This window comes from Macrobrachium rosenbergii, chromosome 21 (assembly GCF_040412425.1).
Source record: "Macrobrachium rosenbergii isolate ZJJX-2024 chromosome 21, ASM4041242v1, whole genome shotgun sequence".
NCBI lineage: Eukaryota > Metazoa > Arthropoda > Malacostraca > Decapoda > Palaemonidae > Macrobrachium > Macrobrachium rosenbergii.
In genome coordinates this window covers 12,330,643-12,358,575 of record NC_089761.1, presented here as the reverse complement: position 1 = coordinate 12,358,575, position 27,933 = coordinate 12,330,643, and the positions used below count along the sequence as shown (strand labels likewise).

Sequence of the window (27,933 nt, the reverse complement as noted above, 5' to 3'; positions counted from 1 at the left end):
AGTACTTTGCATACTGAAAGGCTAGATTTGCCATTGTCCAGCTACTGTTTATATTCGTCTTGTCTGTTGTGATCAGATACAGCATTATTTGCATGATGAGTAAGAGGGCACAATACAGAAGAAAAAAGTAAATGAAATACTGTAGAAGTTGTTTTTATCCCTTGTTCTGCTAAAAAAATGTTTGAGTATTAAGTGCCTGTATATTGAGACATGAAAGTGATATGTAATGAGATATGTTAGCGTTGATCTTAAGGGAAAATAGCAAAAACTATTATTATTATTATTATTATTATTATTATTATTATTATTCCACCAGATGAAGCACTTAATACTGGTTCTTGGATATGTCAAAAATATAAATTTCATGTGCACCAAAATGCCTCTAAAATTGGTAAAAAAACAAAAATTTTCCCGGGGCTTCCACAAAAGTGCCCCCTTACTAAATTCCTGGCTACGCCCCTGCATATCACCTTAAAACACAACGGAAAAGACTGCAGTCAGATGGTGCAATGCCTGCAGGTAGTCTTCAGATGGTATAAATAAAGCTTAGCTATAGTAAGATTTCAGTTAATGTCAAAGCTTCTCAAAATCCCTGTTCAAGGATGGTGGAATAGGTATTCCCCAAAAGTTCAAAGAGAGGATGTTGACAGTGTAAGACAGGATATGATTAAGATAGAATATACTGTAAGCCACGTTTCAAAGTTGCAGTTTGATCCTGGGAAAGATAAGAGACAAACAAACAACAGACAGGACGGACATCGTTTTCCAAACATTACATATTACCAGTAAGATCTCTTGCTTACCCAAAAGAAGATGGCCCTCATTGTAACCCACTGATGCTTACACGGGATGTTTAAAGTCTGCTGCAAGTTTCATTAACTTTTTTACATATAGTGTTTAGCTCAACATACCTCCTTTATGATTGCTTTGGGACAGCATAGAGGCAACTCCATTCTCATACGATTTAGATTAGGCAGGCCATATGCCAGCAAAAGCTCTTGCATCTGTGCAGCCCGCAACTCCCAGTCTTCCTATATATGAATAGAAACCAACAATTCTTTGGACTCTCTCTCTCTCTCTCTCTCTCTCTCTCTCTCTCTCTCTCTCTTCTGGTATTACGGATAAAACTCTTACACAGTTCTGTCATATGGAGAAATTAGTCTAAGATTTCCATATGAAAATTCATGGACCTACAAAAGTTCTGTGATCTACTACCCAGACTTGGAGGAGTCTGAGGGTAAAGATGAAGGCTACTTCTTCTTCTTCGTTTTAACGTGCTTTCTTTTATATATATATATATATATATATATATATATATATATATATATATATATATATATATATATATATATATATACACTGTATATACATACATATATATACTGTATATATATACATGAGGCAAAAAGACTTTTATTATTTGGTCTGTTCACAAACAAAATTATTCGGGTGATTTCAAAGACTCTCAGGCATTACAATAATAATAATGGTTACTGTTTCCACACAGGAGAAATATACTAACACGTCAGTAAGAGATCATCGAAAGTTTTTTAATATTGAAAATTATGATATAGATAATACTAAAAAAAAAACTCGATAGAATAAACTCTTGGAGAGGGGAGATGCATCAGTTGAAGATTTGACAAGAAAGAAAAGGCTACGCCAAAATGGATTGACACGAATGTGAATTAATATTATTTAAACAGTTATTAGCGAAGACATACTGGATGAGAATGAAGAAAATCAATAAATTAATCAATGTGTAAGGAAATAAGTGTTAGCTATTATGAAAGTAGGTGTAGCATAAATGAGAATTCCACGTCGGATGATATGCAGTGTGGCAAGATAATATTGAGTAAGATAAGATATGTGTCCGTGAGAAAAATAGTCAAACCAGTGAGATCTTTCATGAAAGCACAAGGCAAGATTAAACGAGAATGTATACATAATAACATTAAGACCCGTGGAAAGACTTTGCAGTGGCATATAACGACGTGGATGGTTTGCATTAGTGTCCTATCCCTGCAGCAGGAAATTATGTGGAAATAAACCCTCTCTAAGTTTTAAATAAGCCCCAAGGGAATTGTGATTTTTTAGCGGTAAACATTTCTCGGATAAATCCACGCTGGTAATCAGAAGTAAGTGTAATATGGCAATTTTTCTTCGAAAAATAACGGTAAATTATAGATTTGATAACTCAACTCTTCTTACAGCAGATGTAGGAAGAATTATTTGGGAGCAAATGTTCATGCTTCTTGCTGTTTTCGTGATGAGCAAAGGCTCCTCCGAGATGACTGAGAGATACAGCCATTAATTTCTAACTCAGAGGCTTTGAATGAGAATATATGAATCGCTGCAGAAACCACGATGTTCTCAAGCTATATTCCTTACACTTTAATCATCATCCCTGTTCTTTCTTGACCACGAATAACTTTAACATACAATAGGGCCAAGGTGAGGCTGCGAAGGTCGCCTAATTTCTTTCACATGTTAAATATATTTTTTCGATTATCCATTTTTAAAAGTATAAGAAAGTTTATTTCCAACTTTTAGCAAAAGAATTGTAGAGTAGGCTAACAAAGCCAGTTTTTTCGTAAGACTTTCGTAGAAGAAGGAGGATGGCTATTAGCCCATACGCGTAAGTATAGTATTTCATAGTGTAAAGAACTGTGATGTTAAGTAGATTATAAAAATTATACTGCAAGGTGATAGAATTAGTCCTGACTTAATTGTTGAAATAACAGCATATTAGTTTGTAACTGAGAATAATACATGATTAGTTTGTAATTAAGAGAAGCTCATAAGTTTAGTGATGAACGAAGATCTTAAAGATCTTTCGACTATACTCTGGCCGTTTTAAGTTCGCTTGAAAATGTCTTTGAGTGATTTACAGGTGAAAGATCTTGCCTTCCGTCGTTTCACTTTCCTCGTGACCATATGCCCATTAGTTAATGAGGAAATTCAGTATTAATCAGCGTAATTTTTAAAGTGTCTCTTACTTGAATGTGTAAAGCGCGTCACTAAGAGAATTTCAAAATATCGATGAAAGACAAGAGAATGAAAATTGTTAAAAAATAAACATTCTTGTACCTGTTGTAATAACGCAGATATTAACCGCCCGTCGAGTTCAACCCCATATCCAGTACCGTAAAATAATACTAATCTCATAATAATCAAGTCTGGAATTTTTCTCTCTGCACTGGATTCTTTCATACTTACCTGTTACTGGAATGATTACGAAAGCGAGTATAAGGAAACTCGATGGCTTTGTTTATCCCAGGCATAGATTTAGAAATAAAAGCTATAGGACACAGGGTTATTCAGTCATAGCTAGCTTGCAAGTGAAAACCTGGATACTTGTAACAAGGAAAGCAAACTGATACAGCAACAATTTCGTAAGGTGTGAGCCCTACGAATTTGTATATGAAAGTATGTGTATTCTGTGGGGTGTACAAATGTCTTTGTGTCTAGTGCCTGTCTTTTTCTAAGTTACTCACACCACTGAAATAATTAATGAGTATGTGAGAAATAACTATACAGTAAGGATGCATAGATGATAAATAGATATATCGTAAATTAGGAAATATAAACAAATATATTGTAGATAAATACTCCATGAAAATATATCAAGAATATATTTTAATATATAAATATATAACAAATAAATTAATACTTATATAGAAAATAAATACGAAAATCATACAAATAAATAAACATATAAATAGACATTTCATAATTGAACTTGAACTAATATGTGATCAACAAAATTAATTGATTAATTTATATATGTATGTATACAGACGGACATACAGTATATTGATGTATACTAGAAACATTAACAGAGACGATAAACAAACTTAAAAATAAAAACAGGTACAAAATTTATAAATAGATAAATATACGCTAAATATAAATATAAATCAATATGTAATACCTTAAAAAGTATATATAATTAATAAATATATAATAAATATAAAATATCCAAGTAGGGTGAGTCTCGACTCAAGATACAATCTTCGTTGGGCCAGTGGGTTGCGTTCTCAGCTAGCACTCTGCTGGCCGCGAGTTCGAATCTCCGACCGGCCAGTGAAGAATAAGAGGAATTTATTTCTGATGATAGAAATTAATTTCTCGCTATAATGTAGTTCGGATTCCACAATAAGCTGTAGGTACCGTTGCTAGGTAACCAATTGGTTCTTAGCCACGTAAAATAAATCTAATCCTTCGTGCCAGCCCTAGGAGAGCTGTTAATCAGCTCAGTGGTCTGGTTAAACTAAGATATACAGTCTCGAAGGCGAAGGGAAAGGGCACCATTGTTGCAATTAGTTTATTATGCCGACGTTTCACGTCGCATTTTCAAGGTTGCAATGATTAAAAAACCTTCTTACAAAAAGTCACATTAAAACACCGATATATACCTATAAATTATAAGACAAATAAAAACAAGGGGAATAGGCACAGGACATACCTAAACGGCAGTAGTAATAAGACTAAAACATAAGTTTTCTCAAGAACCGAGGAAGAGCAAGAAAGGACGAGAGAAGAAAAACATAAACAGAAGGTTAAGCGATGAGCAATTGGCCAGAGGTTGTTTGAGTATTTAGTGTTGGGACCGTCTTCTTTATGATAATAGATGCTAGTATATTGAGGTCATTTTCATTTTAGGATTGTCCTATTATAGAAAAATCTTTATAATTAATATCTGTTTTCCTCATTTTTACATGATTTCTTATATTTGAGTACTCTGGATTAGGCAGTTTACATCTAGTTCTGTAGCTTACACCTTTATAGGAATCTATGCGAATCAGTACTAGCCTCAGACAAGAGATGGCTAAGACGATCCTTGAATTTAAATATCAATCAGATAGTACATGGATTCTTGTGTATCAGTTTCAGGTCTACAGCTGAGAACGTTCTTTGAAATATGGCAAGAAATTTCCTCCTGAAGGTGTTGTCATTTAGGTAGGGAAAATTTGCATATATTTTCATTTTCCGCACTGTTGCGATAGTAGGAGTTGGAAATCCAACTCCTACCATCGCAACGGTACCGGAAATGAAAATGTATGCAAATTTTCCCTACCTAAATGACAACACCTTTAAGGAAGAAATTTCTTGCCGTATTTCAAAGAACGTTCTCAGTTGTAGACCTGAAACTTATACACAAGATCCACGCACTATCGGATCGATATTAATTAAAAGAAAATTTCTATAATAGGACAAGCCCAAAATGAAAATGACCTCAATATACTAGAATCTATTATTATAAAGTAGACGGTCCCAACACTAAATACGCAGACAACCTTTGTCCAATTACTCATCGCTTGACCTTTAGTTTGTTTTTCTTCTCTCGTCCTTTCTTGCTCTTTCTCGGTTCTTTAGAAAACTTGTTTTAGTCTTATTACTACTGTGGTTTAGGTAAGTCCTGTGCCTATTCTCTCTGTTTTTATTTGTCTTATAATTTATATGTATAAATCGGTGTTTTAATGTGACTTTTTGTAAGAAGGGTTTTTAACCACAGCAGCCTTGAAAATGCGACGATAGCAATTGTTGTGAAACGTCGGCATAATAACCAATTGTAACAATGGTGCCCTTTCCCTTCGCCTTCGAGATAAATATGAAATAAATATTTATATTAGTGATTAACCACTATAAGAATATAAATCTATATTTTTAAAAACTGATATAATTGTTTGATACAAAATAGATAGATAAATAAATAAACATAAGTAAATATATTAATAAGCATAATTTGAAAAGTATATATGTAAATGATTAATAAGCTAATCGATTACGTCAATACATATAGGTAAATGCATAAATAAGATTATTAAAAAACAAATATCAAGCAGTATACAATGAAAATAGAGATATAAAAAATGAATATATATAAAAATAAGTACAGAACATGTAAATAGATACTAATAAATAAATTGGATATAGAAAACAACTGGATACATAAATAAATAAGTGTAAATGTATAATACAAAATATATGTATATATAATGTAAATCTCTCTCTCTCTCTCTCTCTCTCTCTCTCTCTCTCTCTCTCTCTCTCTCTCTCTCTCTCTCTCTCTGTATATATATATATATATATATATATATATATATATATATATATATATATATATATATATATATATATATATATATATATATATATATATATATATATATTAATTTGTATTTATTCATTTGTGGACTCAGTTATTTCCCATAATCATTCGTAACATGGATCGGGCCAAGTCATAAAGACAGTAACGTTGTATTCCTTACCGCTTGCGTAAACACTTACTTTCACAGACAGATTCTTAGAGCTCATATTTTACGAAACTGTTGCTAAAGTCAAATTCTTTTATTTGTTTCTTGTTTATTATGCATTTATTTTAAATATATGTATGTATATATATATATATATATATATATATATATATATATATATATATATATATATATATATATATATATATATATATATATATATATATTTTATCACATCACCGTGATTCATATTCAATCAGTAGTCCTGAGTTCTTGTCATCGCTGGTTCGAGCCCACGGGACGACGAACTTATTATCGACTAAAAAATTCCCCTTCGGTAACATATATGAAAATATATTTCGAGGTAGAGCGAATTAGATATTAAAGGACGTTTGTAGCTTACTGATTATATATATATATATATATATATATATATATATATATATATATATATATATATATATATATATATATATATATATATATATATATATATATATATATATATATATATATATATATATATATATATATATATATATATATATATATATATATATATATATATATATATATATATATATATATATATATATATATATATATATATATATATATATATATATATATATATATATATATATATATATATATATATATATATATATATATATATATATATATATATATATATATATATATATATATATATATATATATATATATGACTATTTATCACATCATGATTCATATACAATCAGAAAGCTACAAACGTCCTTTAATATATTATATATATATATTTTCATATATGTTACGAAAGGAATTTTTTTTATATAATAAGTATATGGGGTCGAACCAGCGACGGACGAGGAATCAGGACTATATATATATATATGTATATAGAGGTATATAATAACATCTCCATCATCTCACCCATCGAACTCAGGTGTTTTGCATTTGGAGACGATATCCACCCACCTCTGCCATGTTGATAGAGCGTTTGTCGACGTGCAGCCATATTATGACTATTTATCACATCACTGTGATTCATATACAATCAGAAAGCTACAAACGTCCTTTAATATCCAATTCACTCTACCTCGGAACTAACATATTTTCATATATGTTACCGAAGGGAATTTTTTAGTTGATAATAAGTCCACCGTCCGTGGGGTCGAACCAGCGACGGACGAGAATCAGGACTACAGTGACACACTAATGCAGTCGGCCACAAGAGAGGTATAAGTGAATAACATCTCCCATCATCTCACCCGTCGAACTCAGGTGTTTTTGCGTTTGGAAGCGATATCCACCCACCTTTGCCATGTTGACCGTGTAGTGCGTTTGTGCATACGTAGCCATATTATGACTATTTATCACATCACCGTGATTCATATACAATCAGAAAGCTACAAACGTCCTTTAATATCCAATTCACTCTACCTCGGAACTAATATATTTTCATATATGTTACCGAAGGGGAATTTTTTTAGTTGATAATAAGTCCACCGTCCCTGTGGGGTCGAACCAGCGACGGACGAGGAATCAGGACTACAGTGACACACTAACGCAGTTCGGCCACAAGAGAGGTATAAGTGAATAACATCTCCCATCATCTCACCCGTCGAACTCAGGTGTTTTGCGTTTGGAGGCGATATCCACCCACCTCTGCCATGTTGACCGTGTAGTGCGTTTGTTGCATAGCCATATTATGACTATTTATCACATCACCGTGATTCATATACAATCAGAAAGCTACAAACGTCCTTTAATATCCAATTCACTCTACCTCGGAACTAATATATTTTCATATATGTTACCGAAAGGAATTTTATTTTTTTTTTTAGTTGATAATAAGTCCACCGTCCGTGGGGTCGAACCAGCGACGGACGAGGAATCAGGACTACAGTGACACACTAACGCAGTCGGCCACAAGAGAGGTATAAGTGAATAACATCTCCCATCATCTCACCCGTCGAACTCAGGTGTTTTGCGTTTGGAGACGATATCCACCCACCTCTGCCATGTTGACCGTGTAGTGCGTTTGTCGCACGTAGCCATATATTATGACTATTTATCACATCACTGTGATTCATATACAATCAGAAAGCTACAAACGTCCTTTAATATCAATTCACTCTACCTCGGAACTAATATATTTTCATATATGTTACCGAAGGAAATTTTTTTTTTTTTTTTTTTTAGTTGATAATAAGTCCACCGTCCCGTGGGTCGAACCAGCGATGGACGAGGAATCAGGACTGAGTGACACACTAACGCAGTCGGCCACAAGAGAGGTATAAGTGAATAACATCTCCCATCATCTCACCCGTCGAACTCAGGTGTTTTGCATTTGGAAACGATATCCACCCACCTCTGCCATGTTGACCGTGTAGTGCGTTTGTCGCATGTAACCATATTATGACTATTTATCACATCACCGTGATTCATATACAATCAGAAAGCTACAAACGTCCTTTAATATCAATTCACTCTACCTCGGAACTAATATATTTTCATATATGTTACCGAAGGGATTTTTTTTTTTTTAGTTGATAATAAGTCCACCGTCCCGTGAGGTCGAACCAGCGACGGACGAGGAATCAGGACTACAGTGACACACCTAGTCGGCCACCACGAGAGGTATAAGTGAATAACATCTCCCATCATCTCACCCGTCGGAACTCAGGTGTTTTTGCGTTTGGGAGCGATATCCACCCACCTCTGCCATGTTGACCGTAGTGCGTTTGTCGTACGTAGCCATATTATGACTATTTATCACATCACCGTGATTCATATACAATCAGAAAGCTACAAACGTCCTTTAATATCCAATTCACTCTACCTCGGAACTAATATATTTTCATACATGTTACCGAAGGGAATTTTTTTTTTAGTTGATGGTCCACCGACCGTAAGGGGTCGAACCAGCGACGGACGAGGAATCAGGACTGTGACTTATTCGGCCACAAGGTAAAAAAATCTCCCATTCTCACCCATTCCAACTCAGGTGTTATCACTGCGTTTGAAAGGCGATATCCACCCACCTCTGCCATGTTAGTTCCGTGGTAGAGTGAATTGATATTAAAAAGACGTTTTAGCATCACCGTGATTCATATACAATGAATCACGGTGATACCTCGGAATAAATATTTTCATATGTTACGAGGAATTTTTAGTTGATAATAAGTCCACCGTCCGTGGGGTCGAACCAGCGACGGATGAAACGAATACAGTGACACACTCAACATGGCAAGAGAGGTGGGGTGAATATCTCCCATCATCTCAAACGTCAAAAACTCAGGTGTTTTGACGTTTGAGATGACGGAGATGTTATTCACTTCTGCCTTGTGGCCGTGTAGTGCGTTAGTGTGTCACTGTAGTCCTGATTCCTCGTCCGTCGCTGGTTCACCCCACGGACGGTGGACTTATTATCAACTTTAAAAAAATTCCTCTTCGGTAACATATATGAAAATATATTAGTTCCGAGGTAGAGTGAATTTTTATTAAAAGACGTTTGTAGCTTCTGATTGTATATGAATCACGGTGATGTGATAAATAGTCAGGATATGGCTGACACACAAACGCACCATTGGGTCAACATGGCAGAGGTGGGTGGATATCATCATCTCAAACGCAAAACACCTGAGTTCGACGGGTGAGATGATGGGAGATGTTATTCACTTATACCTCTCTTGTGGCCGACTGCGTTAGTGTGTCACTGTAGTCCTGATTCCTCGTCCGTCGCTGGTCGACCCCACGGGACGGTGGACTTATTATCAACTAAAAAAATTCTTCGGTAACATATATGAAAATATATTAGTTCCGAGGTAGAGTGAATTGATATTAAAGGACGTTTGTAGCTTTCTGATTGCATATGAATCACGGTGATGTGATAAATATTCATGATATGGCTATGTGCGACAAACGCACTACACGGTCAACATGGCAGAGGTGGGTGGATATCGCCTCCAAACGCAAAAACACCTGAGTTCGACGGGTGAGATGATGGAGATGTTATTCACTTATACCTCTCTTGTGGCCGACTGCGTTAGTGTGTCACTGTAGTCCTGATTCCTCGTCCGTCGCTGGTTCGACCTCACGGACGGTGGACTTATTATCAACTAAAAAAATTCCCCTTCGGTAACATATATGAAAATATATTAGTTCCGAGGTAGAGTGAATTGATATTAAAGGACGTTTGTAGCTTTCTGATTGTATATGAATCACGGTGATGTGATAAATAGTCATAATATGGCTAAGTGCAACAAACGCACTACACGGTCAACATGGCAGAGGTGGGTGGATATCATCTCCAAACGCAAAACACCTGAGTTCGACGGTGAGATGATGGTAGATGTTATTCACTTATACCCTCTCTTGTGGCCGACTCATTAGTGTGTCACTGTAGTCCTGATTCCTTGTCCGTCGCTGGTTCGACCCCACGGACGGTGGACTTATTATCAACTAAAAAAAAAAAAATTCCCTTCGGTAACATATATGAAAATATATTAGTTCCGAGGTAGAGTGAATTGGATATTAAAGGACGTTTGTAGCTTTTGATTGTATATGAATCACGGTGATGTGATAAATAGTCATAATATGGCTACGTATGCGACAAACGCACTACACGGTCAACATGGCAGAGGTGGGTGGATATCGTCTCCAAACGCAAAACACCTGAGTTCGACGGGTGAGATGATGGGAGATGTTATTCACTTATACCTCTCTTGTGGCCGACTGCGTTAGTGTGTCACTGTAGTCCTGATTCCTCGTCCGTCGCTGGTTCGACCCCCATGGGACGGTGGACTTATTATCAACTAAAAAATTCCCCTTCGGTAACATATATGAAAATATATTAGTTCCGAGGTAGAGTGAATTGATATTAAAGGACGTTTGTAGCTTTCTGATTGTATATGAATCACAGTGATGTGATAAATAGTCATAATATGGCTACGTGCGATAAAAAACGCACTACACGGTCAACATGGCAGGGGTGGGTGGATATCGTCTCCAAACGCAAAACACCTGAGTTCGACGGGTGAGTGATGGGAGATGTTATTCACTTATACCTCTCTTGTGGCCGACTGTGTTAGTGTGTCACTGTAGTCCTGATTCCTCGTCCGTCGCTGGTTCGACCCCACAGGACGGTGGACTTATTATCAACTAAAAAAATTCCTTCGGTAACATGTATGAAAATATATTAGTTCCGAGGTAGAGTGAATTGGATATTAAAGGACGTTTGTAGCTTTCTGATTATATATATATATATATATATATATATATATATATATATATATATATATATATATATATATATATATATATATATATATATATATATATATATATATATATATATAAAATGTGTGTGTTATTGTGATTGTGTATGCATATGTGTGTGTAACATAAATAGAGATAAAAAAATAAACACATAAGTGGGAAGGGATACAAATGTCTTTGTGGTTGGTGCCTACCTATATTCACGTTTTTACACAAATAAAAAGTCACTTTTTGTATGCTACGAGAAAAAATTTCTTCCCGGCTGGTGCTTATCTATGTCTATGTTTCGCGAACATTTTAATTACCAAGTAAATCTGCAACAAATAAATATTTGATAAAGAAATGAATAAGAAGTGATAAATAGATACTCCATAAATAAACAAAGATAAAGAAATTTATAATATCCTCTTCTTCGTTTAACGCGCTTTTTCCCATTTTTTATATGGGGTACGCACGATGCCTTCTTTTGAAGGACTTTGATTTGGCGTTGGGGTAGACCGTAGCCTCGATCGGCTGCCCTGCCTGACATCACTTAGACCCCGGTAGCGCATGTGTACATGTATCGTACCAAATCCCCAGCTCCCTTTCTCCCAGCAGCGAGGAGAGTTGAGCGGTTACGTCGACAGTTCGAGACGTGTGAGGTGTCTGTTATGTTTTTAGATGTTGGAGTGGCTTTGTTTGCGTGTGTATTAGTCTGTACACCCATTTGCTTTCAGAAACCTATTCGTTGATTACATACAATGTATAAGTACTGACTGAAAACATGAAAATCTGTACTAAATATATAAATGCATCATATGTAAAAATATACAGAAATTAATATGCAAATAAGTAGATATGATAAAAATCTATATAAATAATTGTATCATAGAGAAATGCATATTGATTACAAACATTTGATAATTCAACGCAAACAAATATATTCACGATAAATAAAAGTAAATATATTAATAAAAGTAAATAAATTTATGTATAATTAACAAACAATAACGAATGATTATCGATACACAAAATAATTAGAAGGTAAAAGTATAATGCTGGATAGATAAATAAATATACTTGAAAAGTAAATATAAATCATTCATTACATAATACTTTATAAAATGAGTACATGTAAACAAATGTATAATAAATAGATTAATGAATGTATGAAATCGGCTATATAGTAAATGAATAAATAAATAAAAATTTAGAATCTATAATGCATAGATATATAAATGAATATATCACAATTACCTAAGTAAATATATGACAAAAATAAACATTCAGCAGGAAACAAAAAAGTTAAATACATACACATACATGTAAGATAAATAGATGTAAATCAGACGAATAAGTAATAAATAAATGAATATACTGTACATTCAGAACGTAACTGAATAAATCACTATAAAAATGATAATCAAATAAAAAATAGATAGTAATAGTCTGACGCATGAGTGAATAGATACGTGTATAACATAAGTAAATAAATGAAAAGTTTAATTACAGAAAAACTTTATATAAATAAATATAAATAAAAAATATGCTAAACAAAGATAAAAATATCAATAAACGCATATATCAAAAATATCATAAATCAAAAATGATTTAGCTTACAATGGAAATAGCTACATATTAAAAAAGTCTAATAAAATAGACATAAATATGTATATATATATATATATATATATATATATATATATATATATATATATATATATATATATATATATATAACTGAATTACGAAAATATGGAACGTGATGAATATATATAAATAAAGACAAAATCCACGAAGGTTTCTTCAGACTGCTAAGTAAAGGACGACAGTCGAAAGGCCTTGCAGCACTCCATCGTTTCTCTTTCCTTCGTGGATTTTGTTTATATATATATATGTATATATATATATATATATATATATATATATATATATATATATATATATATATATATATATATATATATATATAATATATGTATATATAATATATGTGTGTATATATGTGTATATGTATATATATATATATATATATATATATATATATATATATATATATATATATGTATATGTATATGTATATGTAATTGTAATAGCCAAAATGCCCTCTTAACTTCCCTTCTCGAATTCTTGCACTTTTTGGATACGCTTGTCACTACAAAGCCTTTGGATCCAAGTGCAAGAAATATGAAGAAAGCATAATGTCCGGTAGCAGCAGAAGAACCAAGCGTCCCATAATCAGAACAGTACATTTATGTGGACATATATATATATATATATATATATATATATATATATATATATATATATATATATATATATATATATATATATATATATATATATATATATATATATATATATATATAATATACATATATACAGAGTATATATATATATATATATATATATATATATATATATATATATATATATATATATATATATATATATATAGAGCCTTACATATTGTTTAATGTCGTATTCAATATACGTCTGGAAAAGTAAAACCTAAAATGAATTATAAATGACATGTGCTTGATACCTGAGTCGTCAAAGTTGACCGTTTATCATGTAAACCAAAGGCTCAGGTTTAAATCCTGGCCGAGGCAAAAGTCTTTATCGACTATAATTTCCTTTCGATATTTGTTGCTTAATAGTAATTAATGTGAAAAACAAGCTTCTGTGATTCTGATCACTGGTGAATGTGGACAGTTTGTAAATGACAAGTATTTAAATGATATATACGGTACAGGTGTGGCACGGCTTTGTCTGTCCGTCCGCACTTTTTCTTTCTGCCCTCGATCTTAAAAATTACTGAGGGCAGAGGGCTGCAAATTACTATGTTGATCCTCCACCCTCCACTCATGAAACATCCCAAATTGCAGCCCTCTAGAGTCAATAGTTTTTATTTTATTTAGGTTTAAAGTTAACCATGATCGTGCGTCTGGCACCGCTACAGGTGCCAACAACACAGGCCACCACCGGGCCGCGGCTGAGAGTTTCATGGGCCGTGGCTGAAAGTTTCATATAGCATTATAAGCTGTACAGACAACTCAATTGATCCGAAGAGACTTCGGCGCATGTTTTACTTGTCTTTTGATCCTCGTTAGCTCCCACGTGTATCGAGTCTGGTGGGCGTATCCGCTGGAACACTTGCGTACCCAGAACACTTGTATATCCAGAACACGTGCGTATCAAGCAAGTGTTTCAGCAGAGGATACGCCCACCAGACTCAACACGCTCGGGAGCTTACGAGGACCAAAACCATACATCGGAATGACCTTTCCATCACGGGACCAGTGTCGCCGTGTCCCGTATGCCATATGAATACACTTCTCTCGTACCAACAGTCCACATTTACCAGTAATCAGGATTACAGAGATATAGGGTTTTGTCGTACAAATAATGTTTTCATGGACCTTTTTAACGTCGCAGGACACTGTTAGTTACAATATACATAATTACTCTCTCTCTCTCTCTCTCTCTCTCTCTCTCTCTCTCTCTCTCTATATATATATATATATATATATATATATATATATATATATATATATATATATATATATTATATATATATATATATATGTGTGTGTGTGCGTGTCAATATAGTCCACAGGAGAAAAGAGAATAAAAGACTCAAATAGCTCGATAATTTCGCCTTCCACCAGGCCTCTTCAAGAGCTTTATTACAACTAAATAGAATAAGTACATACATAAAAATGACAAACATTGTTTCTCACCAGAAAAAAATAAAGAACAGTTATCAAAATTAAACTTAGGTTGTTCAGATCATAAACAAATGGTCAAGAATTAGCAATTCAGAAAGTTAAAAGGGAGAAGCTATTCAACGATTTGGTGATAAGTCGTTTAAAACCTTTCTCTGAATTTGTACTGTTGTGAAACAATGTGAAGAAATAAAGGGTCTAACTTATATATGCCCTGACTAATATTAAAGTTTTTGTTTGCTAAAACTTATGCAAGCCGTTTAGCAAACAAAAAAGCTTTAATATTAGTCATGGCATATATAAGTTAGACCCTTTATTTCTTCACATTGTTTCCCAACAGTACAAATTCAGAGAAATGTTTTAAATGACTTATCACCAAATCGTTGAATAGTTCTCTCTTTTAACTTTCTGAATTGCTAATTCTTGACCATTTGTTTATGATCTAAACAACCTAAGTTTAACTTTGACAACTGTTCTTTGATTTTTTTTTCCGGTGAGAAACAATGATGGTTATTTTTATGTACAGTATGTACTAATTCTGTTTAGTTGTAATAAAGCTCTTGAAGAGGCCTGACTGGTGGAAGGCGAAATTATCGAGCTATTAGAGTGCTTTATTCTCTTTTCTCCTGTGAACTATATTGACATACCTCGTCTTCGTGGTATGAAGATTATGTATATATATATATATATATATATATATATATATATATATATATATATATATATATATATATATATACACACACACACACATATATATATGTATATATATAAATAGATAGATAGATAGTGGGAGATATATATATATATATATATATATATATATATATATATATATATATATATATATATATATATATATATATACACATATATATATAATAGATAGATAGGAGTATATATAAATATATATATATATACTGTATATACACACATATATATATATATAATATATATATATATATATATATATATATATATATATATATATATATATATATATATATATATATATATATATATAGAGAGAGATATATATAGATATAATATAGAAATAGTACATATACTGAATATACAGAGAGATTATAGATATAGCATTTGGATATATAGACAATATATAAACAAATATATATATATATATTTGCCTTGACTTTAGGGCATTGTCATTCAAACTACCTGCAATGGAAGAAAAGATTGCAGAGAGGTCTTGATGTTACAAACATCAACTGAGCTTAACGAGGTATTCAACCATTTTAATGCATAAAAAGGTCATTACACTTAAATTAAATTTTCAGATGAGGAACAGCTATCGATGGTTACCTCAGGTACTTGGATAAAACACGGCCGGGCAAAGGACTTTAACTTGGATTACTGACAATCTTAAGTTTCTCTTTCAAAACTCCTTCGAACATCTTGTACAGAATGGGGTCAATAGTTTATAGACCTGAGCTTAAATTAATATTAATTTCCTTTGATGGTTGAGTTCATGCAAGAGTGAAGGATGCTTCTGAACACTTTTTTTTTTTACTTCATGTAATTATACTACTATGGAATAAATCAGTCCTATGTAGCATTTCACACTGGTCCATAAAAAGAGCATTTTTCTTTCGGCCAGCTCTCACTGAGTATCTACGTTGATTTATTCTGACATTTAATTCTTTAATCGTCTGGCCCAATTAAAATGAATCTTAGTCCCTGTGGCATTTGATAAACAACGTTGATACTCTGGCGAGGATCGTTTCTTATAAGCATCTTTTTTTACAGTGTCATGAAAGATTATATTTTCACTGAATATTTTTAACACTGCTTCGATGGACTCAAAGCCGATGAAATAAGGCAAAGAAGTGACTTTGTTAGGTAATTTGCTCCTACTGTCACGTTTATCATAAATGTATTAACAACTTTATTGTAGCAGGTATCGAAAATATGAGCTGAATAACCAAAGAAGTCCTTACTTTTTTCCCTATGTTCTGTGGTTTATTATTCAGGAATTCAGTACTAACAACACATCATATTCCAGCAACAGGGAAGAAAATATAGATATTTTTATATCAATATCATACCCTGAAAAATCATCTACTTGAGTCAAACTACGTGTTGGTTTTCTGCATACACTAAATTTGTGTACATATGAGAAAAATACATAGGGCTGACTGTCTCCACAATAGTGTGATGACAATGAGTCAAAATATTGTGTCCGGAAGTATCCTTCATTTTGTATTACTTCAACCATGAAAGGAAAAATAATATTAATCTAAGTCCACGTCTATAAACTGTTGACCCCATTCTGTACAAGATGTCGAAGGAGTTTTAGAAAGAATCTTAAGATTGTCAGTAATCCGATTAATGTCCTTCGCCTCGCCTTGTTTTATTCAAGTATCTAAGGTAATCCTTGAGAGGTGTCGTTTGCCTTACGGTTTAATCCAAAAGTACCTTTGTATGAATTTAAATTGTTATGTACCCCATTAAGATTAGTTGCTGTTTATAACATCGAGAACTCTGTAAATTTGCGTTCCCTTGTGAGCCGTTTGCTTGAAAATGTCGTAGAGAAAGGTAAATATATAACAAACAGAAAAATATATACAAATATATCATAACTAAGTTATATATATACATATATACATACATATATATATATATATATATATATATATATATATATATATATATATATATATATATATATATATATATATATATATAAATAAGTGCATAAATAAATAATTCTAAGTATACATGATCATCAAATAAATAAAAATATAATACATACCAAAGATGGGCAAAGAAATATTTCAATTGATAAATTAATATACAGTATAATAATGAATTAGATATGAATTGTTCTATATGGAATAAATAAATAAAAATGTAAAAAAAAATTATTATAATATAGATAGTAATAACAAATAGTAATAACATATCATTATAAATAGGTATAAATTCGTAGGTAATATACAAAAGGAAATGTTTATAAGTGAATCTAAATGATAAATAAATAATATACAAATAATAAATAAATGAATTAGTAAATAATATATGAGCAGCTGTTATGAATAAATAAAGACATATGAATAAAGGAATTAATAAACAAGTATATATAGAAATAAATTGATATGAATGAATACGTAAAAGAGTTAATTACTTAATTAACATGTATGGTATAGAATATATATATGCGTACGTATGTGTATATAATATAATATATAGATAAAAAATATGTAAAAGTAAGATATAGATATATGATGAATAAATACTTAAGTGATTATATATAGATATACTGTATATATTTAAACATGTATTAGACAAACATATATAAAATAAATGAGCGAATAGATAGATATGAATATATAAGAAAATAAAAAAAATATCATAACGTATATACACGTTATGATTAAATTAAGTAAATTGATAAGTTTATAATAAAGCGATGTGAAAAAAATATACAATAAAAGATAAACAAAGGTACAATAAATGAACAAGTAAATAAATAGATATGAATAAAGATATAGTATACAAAGAAATATATTGATAAAAAATAAATACATAATACAAAAAATAAGCATTTAAATAAATGAATATAAAAAATGAAACAAATTAATATATAGAAAATAACAATGATAAAAAGTAAAATTACAGAATAAATTTAACTAAATGTATATGTAATAATTAAACAAGTTTATAAATGTATAATAATAAATACTATATTTATAGTCACGTCTTTCCAGACATTTATGTAATTGTAATAACCGCAATGCCCTCTTAACTTCACGAATTCCTCACACTTTTTGGGTACACTTGTCACTACAGCCATTGTAGTGACAAGCGTATCCAAGAAGGGTGAAGAATTTGATAAGATAAGAGGGCGTTGTGGTTTTTACAATTACACGCACGCACGCACGCACACACACACACATATATATATAGATGTATATATATGCATATATATATATAGCATGTATATATATATATATATATATATATATATATATATATATATATATATATATATATATACAGATATACATACAACATATATATATATATATATATATATATATATATATATATATATATATATATATTGCATATGTATATATAAAGGCCTTGGAGCAATCCACTGTTTCTCTTTCCTTCATGGATTTTGTCTTTATATATTCATCACATTCCATATTTTCGTGATTCAGTTGTACACACACACACACAAATATATATAATTATGTCTAGACTATCTATTGTTTGAACCAGTTATGTTTCACAGGATGTATTTAAACAAAAAGATGACCGACCCCTTTCGTCTCCTCACACCTCCTCAGGTGTGTGTGTGTGTGTGCGTATGTATGTGTAACAGCATAAATTAGTAATTTATCCTAAATAGAATCTCATATCAAAAACAACTGGATAACCTTATGTAAAATTAATGGATATCGAAAAGTAGTACTCAAATATCAATAAATGAAAATGAATTTCCATGAAATTGATATACTGAAAATAAATACATCATAAATAGATAATTATATAATAAATAAATGAATAAATACATGATAAAAATAAATAAAGAGACGAATACACGCAATAAATAAAGAAACAGATAAATGAAATAAGTAATTAGGTAAAGAGTAATTGAATAAGTTTGTAATAAGTTAATGACCAAATATAATTAAGTAAATATAAACTGATTCAAAATCATATGAGAAGAAAGATATGTTAGATATAAATATGGCATAAATTAATAAGTAAACATAAAAATGAATCAAATCTTAAAAGAGAAATAAATGAAAAATAAATATTCAGTCAGTCAAATAAATAAAAAAAATGACATTGAAAATAATGAGTATACATATTGTAATAAATGTAAAGTAAATAAAAAAAATGTATTGTTAAATGCAAACAAATTAATAGATTAGATCATCATTAAATAAATAAGTGAAACATATACAGTAAGTAACAGCTATACAAACAGTAACGTATATAATGAAAGAATACAACAAAAATTTATATAATCGATAACTTGATAAATAATTAGAAATGAATAATTAGAAATATGATAAATAAATAACTGGTTATACATATAATAATGATATAAATAGTAGGTAAATACATACTTAATGAGTAATTGAAATAATACATAGTTAGTTAAATAAACAAGGAAAGAAATATATCACTATAAAATATATAAATCATAAATATTAACCAATAAACAAATACAAATAAATAAATAGAGATAAAGTAAATTAATTAACTAATTAAAATAGATGTACAATACATAAATAATGATGAACCAATAAATACATACATATGTAATTATAAATATATAGATAAACAGATTAAATACATAATAATTAAATAAATACACAAATAAATAAGTATTTAATGAACGAATAAAAACTAAAGAAATCAATGAATGAATAAAGATAGATAAATAAATAAATACAACTGAATAAGTACAGGATTAAAAAGATAATTAAAAATAAATGTATTTGTGAAAAGATCAACAGCAAAAATAAAATAAATAGATATAACTGAATAAATAAAGAAATTATTAAATAGATAACAGAGAGAATAATTAAGTGAAAAATGCATAAATAAAATATGACTTTCAATTGATTAATCATTTAATTAAGTGAATAAATGATAAAATAAGGTATAAGTAATAAATCAATATATGGATAATAAAAACCTAATGTCAAGAAATAGCTGTGTATATGCACAAACAACACTCACACACACACACACACACACACACACACACACACACACACATATATATATATATATATATATATATATATATATATATATATATATATATATATATATATGTATAGCGGATCCAGAGAAATTATATAGTTTTCGTATTATATATATATATATATATATATATATATATATATATATATATAAACTATATATTATTTTATTCGGATCCAGAGATTTTTCCACATTTTTATATTATATATATATTTATGTTATCATATATAAACTGTATATTAAATTTTCCCCATTTTATATTCATTTATGTTATTATTATCTAAATTTCAATATTATTATTTACTCATTATTTTCCATGGGGGCACTTGCCCAGGTGGAACCTCCCCCCGGATCCGCTAGTGTGCTTGGAGATGTATGAAAGATTAAAACCGCTTTCATTCACATTTCGTTGGTTTTGTATGATCTTTTATTTTGTTTAAAACTATATCATCTCTACGTCATAACAGGGTAGAGTAAAAGGGAATTAGTTCCAGAGTTTGAAGTGTCAGAAAAATTTTTGTATGTAGGGCTGTTTTTCATCAAAAAAACCTTTCCGTAGTAAAGACAGTTTTCGTTCAAAAAACGCTGAATCAAGAAAAATCCCCAATTGTGTAATCTTAATGTAAAATCAAGTTATATCTGAAACAATAAGAATTCTAAATGATTTTTGTCCAACTGTTCGATACTGTGGATATCCCAAGCAGAAAATATGCAAATACTTTATATCTCTAATAACGTTATCGTTATAGTTATCTTATATTAAGTTAGTATAGAACCATATATAAATCTGAACCTTATTATGAACGCCGATGAAATCGTGTTGGCTTTAGAAGAATAAAAATGCCGAGGCAAATTGTAATACAAGCGAAAAAGAAAGCACGAAAAACAATGTTCTAATTTTTTCTGTTACAAACAATAGTCGAACACTATTCCGATGTTAGTCATTGGTGATTATGTACATGCCAACAATATTCACTTTAAAAAAATCTGAAAAGAAATTTTCTTTGAATTTGTAGGCATGTTAACCCTTGACTCAGGATAATGCGTGGGAAGGTATGCGTCACTGCGTGAAAAGGTCACGTTTTCTGCTAGTGGTGCATACTGTCATCCTACTCTTTGAATCTGGGTTTTGCCAAGATCTAAAGAGTTATTCTGTAGTTTTTATATTTTGCCGTCAGCTTGTTATCAACGTGCGTTGTGGCTTAAATTTCTAGTCGAACTCTAATGATTTTTTTTGCATGTTCTTTTACCTGTTGCTTTGCTTCCTAAAGTACTGCCTTATTTCCTAGAAATATGCAGACGACTACTATGGTCTATCCAGGGCCCACTTATACAGTTTCGTTTATTATCGACTGACACCTTTTGCAATTCTGAATGATCAAAGGTTTAACTGTTCAGTACTTCATGATCAAATCAACTTTTTTTTCATGCTCTTAGCAATTTTAGCATATAATTTTCTACCTAATCCACGAATGAATGCTTATAATGAAGAAAGGTCTGGTATTTCATGCCAGTTTCACAAAATGGACATAATCTTCCATGGAGTTCGCTGTTTAAATGAAACAGCTGTAACGTCTCCTTAATGAATAGCTTTTTGGAATATTTCCTTGATCTATGAAGATTCACGTGCTATATTGCTTTTGATGGAAAAAACTGAGAAGATTTTGATTACACGTTAAGAACATTTCTTTAACAGGTCGTAGATTCGCACTTATTCCGGCGATTTCTCGAGCCCCGTGGCACCCATTGCCGCTACACCATATACTTTTACAAGTGCATCGTCTTTTATTGGTTTTTATAACTCTCCCTTTTTCTATTCTAGAGTTCCATTATGGACGATACTCTGGGAAAGTAATGTGGGAGGAGTCCCAAGAAATTTACCTGGCAAGTCTACTCCCCTAATCATCTTCTTCCTTGCAACTTAAGAACTCCAGGATTTCCTACTTCGCTTGCTTTCCCAGTTTTTCATGGTTAGCCCTTATTCGGTTAGTGCATGGGTCCTTACTCAAGGACATGCATATACTGACGTCCATCCTGTCTTAATGAAACCAGGCAAATATTCTCGTTTTCCCAGTTTTCATATGCTTTATTGTGGTTTTAATTCAAGGAAAATATTTAGGCATAGGCAGAAAGAGAGAAAAAACGATTTCACAAAGAAGAGTTATGTCCACATCCTTTGAGTATCGTTAATGAAATAACTTCAGACTTTAAGACAAAAGAAAAAATCAAACTCTGTTTAACGAATCTACATCAACAACAACGGGTGGATGCCTGCCTATCGGAACCAGATCTAAGAACGTGAATATACACATCCTGTGGTTTACGTTTTCACCAACGTAAAAGCGGTTTTGTCCCACTTTTTATTTATTTATTTTTTTATATTTCGTTTAAAAGAGGTGAGTTTTAGTTAACGACTCATAAACACACACACACACAAACAAAACAAAAGAACAATCAAAGAAACTGTTAGATGCAAACAACGAAAGGCACAGTACACGAGCCGCTTTCTTACCTTTTCTCGATTGGAGCCGATTATGACAAACTCGGAGACGAGATGGACCATCTGCCTATGTGTCAATCACTCTCAAGTTGCCATATCTCATCATATATTTGATTCTATTGACTTTTTTCTTTCACTACGGTGATATCCATACGATCATGCCGGTTTAAGGATATAAATATATAATTCCAATTTCGTCAAAAATATGAATAAATAAATAAATATCGAGGCTACGATGCTCTTAAGATGGAGCTATTAAATGTAAGTACTTGATCATCTTACAAAACCTTCCCCTCCTCTCCACTCATTCCCTCTCCGAACCTATGTATGTATGTATGTTCTGGAACTACGTCACATGCATGAGCCGTTGAGAAGCTTTTCCCTGTTCTTTCTACTAAGCTGATTGCAAGCTCACTAACGGACAATACAGTTTATAACCAGGATGTGGCTGTTCGTGTTCTTTAGTTGTAACATTCAGTTGCCTTTCGCTTGCTAATGTTTAAGGATTATGTGGTCTATGCCATACTTTAGTCTTCCATAGTCTCAGGTTTCACTTCCCTGGCACACTTTCACGACTATTTTTAACTATGTTCACTTACTGCTATTCTTCATTAAGCACACCTATTGTTTATATATATATATATATATATATATATATATATATATATATATATATATATATATATATATATATATATATATATATATTTACTTCTTTCATCTTGTTCGTCTAATTTTTAGCTTTGCATATTGTTATTGTTTTTAAGTGCACTTTCCTTTTTTAATGTGCTCTCTATATATCTCTCTCTCTCTCTATATATATATATATATATATATATATATATATATATATATATATATATATATATATATATAATGTTACCACATGCGAAAGAAGGACAAGATTCATTTAGTTTAAACGAAAACTAGGATGAATAAATGGGTTGGTATACGATGTTTTTAGAAAAGCCGGGGCACTGACCGGTTTGCTATTTATTCAGAGACGTAATGAGACTAGAAACAAGAGCCATTGAGGTGGTGGATGGTATGGAATGCGGCAGATTACGGGATGTTTGAGGTGTGGCTAACCAAACTGTTTCGTTCCACACGGATAAAGTGTAATCGGTAATGTCATTAGAAGCAATTACTCGTCTCAAGCAGTGTTGACTTAAGAACTATACGACTAAAACGAAATTTTCCATAGTCCAAAATGAATTCTATTCACGAAAACAAAACGCTGAGCGTTCCGGCGCTCTGGTTTCGCGTCAAGTGTGATCTCTCTCCCGTTTCTTTGTTTTCTCATCGGTTTTAATATATCTAAAGCAACCCACACCAAGCTAACCGTTACTGTGCTTGGTAAGATAGTCACTGTGTCCAGCTCCTGAAGTCAGCCAAGTCCAACATGACACGGAACAAAGAATTCTTACCGGGATTTACTCCTACACTGTCACACAAGCCTGATCTGATCTCTCTCTCTCTCTCTCTCTCTCTCTCTCTCTCTCTCTCTCTCTCTCTCTCTTTTATATGCATGTTTCTGTAGGATTAGACAAAGAAAACAGTCATGAATTATTTGCCTCTTATAATTTGTCTTTATATAAGAAAAGGGGCATGCATGAATCGGGTTAGGGCCACTACTTACCGCGGTTTGCAAACACGAAATCTTCTACCCTGCAGCTACACTATTTTTTTTTTTTTTTTTGTAGATGACACATATTCGAAACAATAATTCCCTATAATCTTCCTGGTGAATATGAGGTTATTCAAACACTTATGTTTATAAAGATCAAGATTTAAGTGTTTATGACTAGAACACACACACAGACTTACGTGTACTAGTGGATAGGTATGTATGTGTGAGTACATAACTTACAGTAAGTTCTTTATGAGTTCACGTATTGCATTAAGAGCAATTTTAAATCACGATCAATTAAAATAAAAAGAAAACCTGAGCTGAATAACATTATCAAGCGTCAATAAATGTGCATATTCATGACGACCCCGGCTTGATGCTGAATGCCTTCGTTGTTAACTCTTCTTCAATTACCGTGTCTCGAATGTTGTTGATTTTCTGGACTGTCGTTTCCGAGAACGAACCGGTCTTTGCTGGTCGTTGAACGAATCGATGTTATTGCAAGACCTGTGTGCACGCACATACACTGTCGTACTGCCGGCTGTCGAAATGTTATGACGAATGTCAATCACTTTCTCTTTCATTTCTTCTTTGTTTCTTTGCAGCCAAATCACGTGATTAAGCGAATATAATTATTGTCATGGTCAGTGACTCTCTCTCTTTGTCTCTCTCGCTGCTTATATATATATATATATATATATATATATATATATATATATATATATATATATTATATATATATATATATATATATATATATATATATATATATACATATAAATACATATATATACATATATATATATATATATATATATATATATATATATATATATATATATATATATATATATATATATATATATATAATTTCAGCGCGATCTTTGATAACGAAGAGTTGTCTTTTTCCGTTTTCTTTTTGCTAAACATCTACAGTACACGTGCGTTCGTTTTAACTTTCTATAATTGTTAAGCTTTGCCTTGTTTCGAATACTGTACACCTCTACTCTCTCTCTCAAAGCTTTTCTTTTATCTTATTCTCGCTTCCTTTCAAACCAGTCTCAAGAAATCTGTATCGGTCGGTTAGTTACAAAGCATCTTCGATTTCCTCTCCAATCACCTCCATTATCTCGGACTGAATGTATCCGTCACTCACCTCGCCTTTATCTTGCTCTTGAGTAAATCATACGTATGTTACAATAATTATTAATTATCACGTACATTATAATTGTTTTGGAATATATACTACCTGCTGTCATAGATAATTTTTTATTCTATTAAATTTACACTTTTATATGGCCACTTTATCTTCGGTTCTTATTCATGTAAAATGTATATCTCTAGACTCAACGTCTGTCTCTGAGTAAAATACATCTGCTTGAAATTAATTTGTCTAAAACTCATTTTATCTTCATTCTGCCATTTGGGTTCTTTATAGAAGCTACGTTAGTGGATTTTTGCTCGTGTGCCAGATTGTTAAATCATCTGGTTAAGTATCCACTTGATCCAAAAAAAGGCGAGGTGCTTCAGACGTAGTCGCGCACCACAATAATTGCTCTTTACCAGTATAAAACCAGTATAAATGAAACATATTTCTTTTGCCATCAAATGTGAGTTTAACATTTGATTCTTATCATCAATGCTAAGTTGTTATGATACTAATAATGTACTTTATTGCTATACATGAATCGGAGTTTAACATTTTCTTTGATTCTTATCATCAATGCTAAGTTGTTATGATACTAATAATGTACTTTATTGCTATTAGTTAAATTCACTATGGTAAGATCAAAACAGTGGTCCAATTCTGCTGTCTCAGATTCATATTTTGTATCTTGATAATGAAGTTACAAAATGACACTTTTGTCTTTTATGTCAACTGACTCAGACATGAAACATCAGGTAGAATAATCGAAAAGATTTTTAAGAAAACTTGCCAACATTCACAACTAAGTGCGTGGGCAATGGTTCCTAACGCAAGTGATGTAGTCAATCCTAGCGTCTCCAGCCACGGTATTTTTTTCTTTGCATTGATATAATAGACTAACTAACGTGACTAAAGTATATTTGGAACAAGAGTATTTGTCAGATGCGGTTCATTTGATTAGAATTGCCAAATTCATCACTTCATCTTGAAGATGGGAAAGATAGGTCTGCGCGATAAGGAGTTTATCACCGATCCTATCAATAATTTTTAACACTTAATTTCAAGCTAGATAAGATAAGATAAGTCAGGTAGAACGCCGCCAACGAGAGAGAGTGAGAGAGAGAGCGCGCAAGGATATAACTGCAGTGAGGAACCCCATTATGAAAGAATGCCGATGTGAGATTCACTATGTATGATCTGACGTCGAATGGTAAAACGTCATGTGACAAGAAAAAATGGAATATTAGCCTATAACCGTTTCTTTTTCATACTTGTGACAAAGTAAACTATATAAGTTTAATATACAGTCGTATAAAGACGCACGGGAGATACTAGAGAACTACAGCTTTTAGGGCTTAGATACACTGCATTCGAGTTTAGTTTTTTTTTTTTTTTATTCAGATTGCATGACTCTCCTTTTTCATTCTCTTCTTATTCTTCTTCTTCTTGGCTTCACGGGCAACTCAGCGCAACATGCCATCTTTCTAAGAAAAAAAAAAAGAGTAAAGCTCAAGATTCAAGGAAACGGCATTCTTAACCCCAAAGTAATGGTAAAGTATGATCAAATAATCTGCTTTTATTTGTACTGCACTACACTATATCAACCCATCCTTAGTTACTTTGTATAGACTATGTACTGTATATTTCGTATATGACGT

At 31.7% G+C, this 27,933-nt stretch overlaps 2 protein-coding genes across 2 annotated transcripts in view; one reads left to right on the top strand and one right to left on the bottom strand.

Annotated features, from left to right (window-relative positions):
* The window catches only part of LOC136849677 (uncharacterized), a 193,692-nt gene extending 170,161 nt beyond the window's left edge, over positions 1-23,531 (bottom strand). Inside the window, exon 1 of the mRNA XM_067123015.1 lies at positions 23,511-23,531. The gene's annotated coding sequence lies outside the window, so the exon portion shown is untranslated. The remainder of the gene's footprint in view (positions 1-23,510) is intronic.
* Positions 1,859-27,933, top strand: part of LOC136849678 (ninjurin-1-like) — a 41,445-nt gene continuing 15,370 nt past the window's right edge. The window contains exon 1 of the mRNA XM_067123022.1: positions 1,859-2,138. The gene's annotated coding sequence lies outside the window, so the exon portion shown is untranslated. The remainder of the gene's footprint in view (positions 2,139-27,933) is intronic.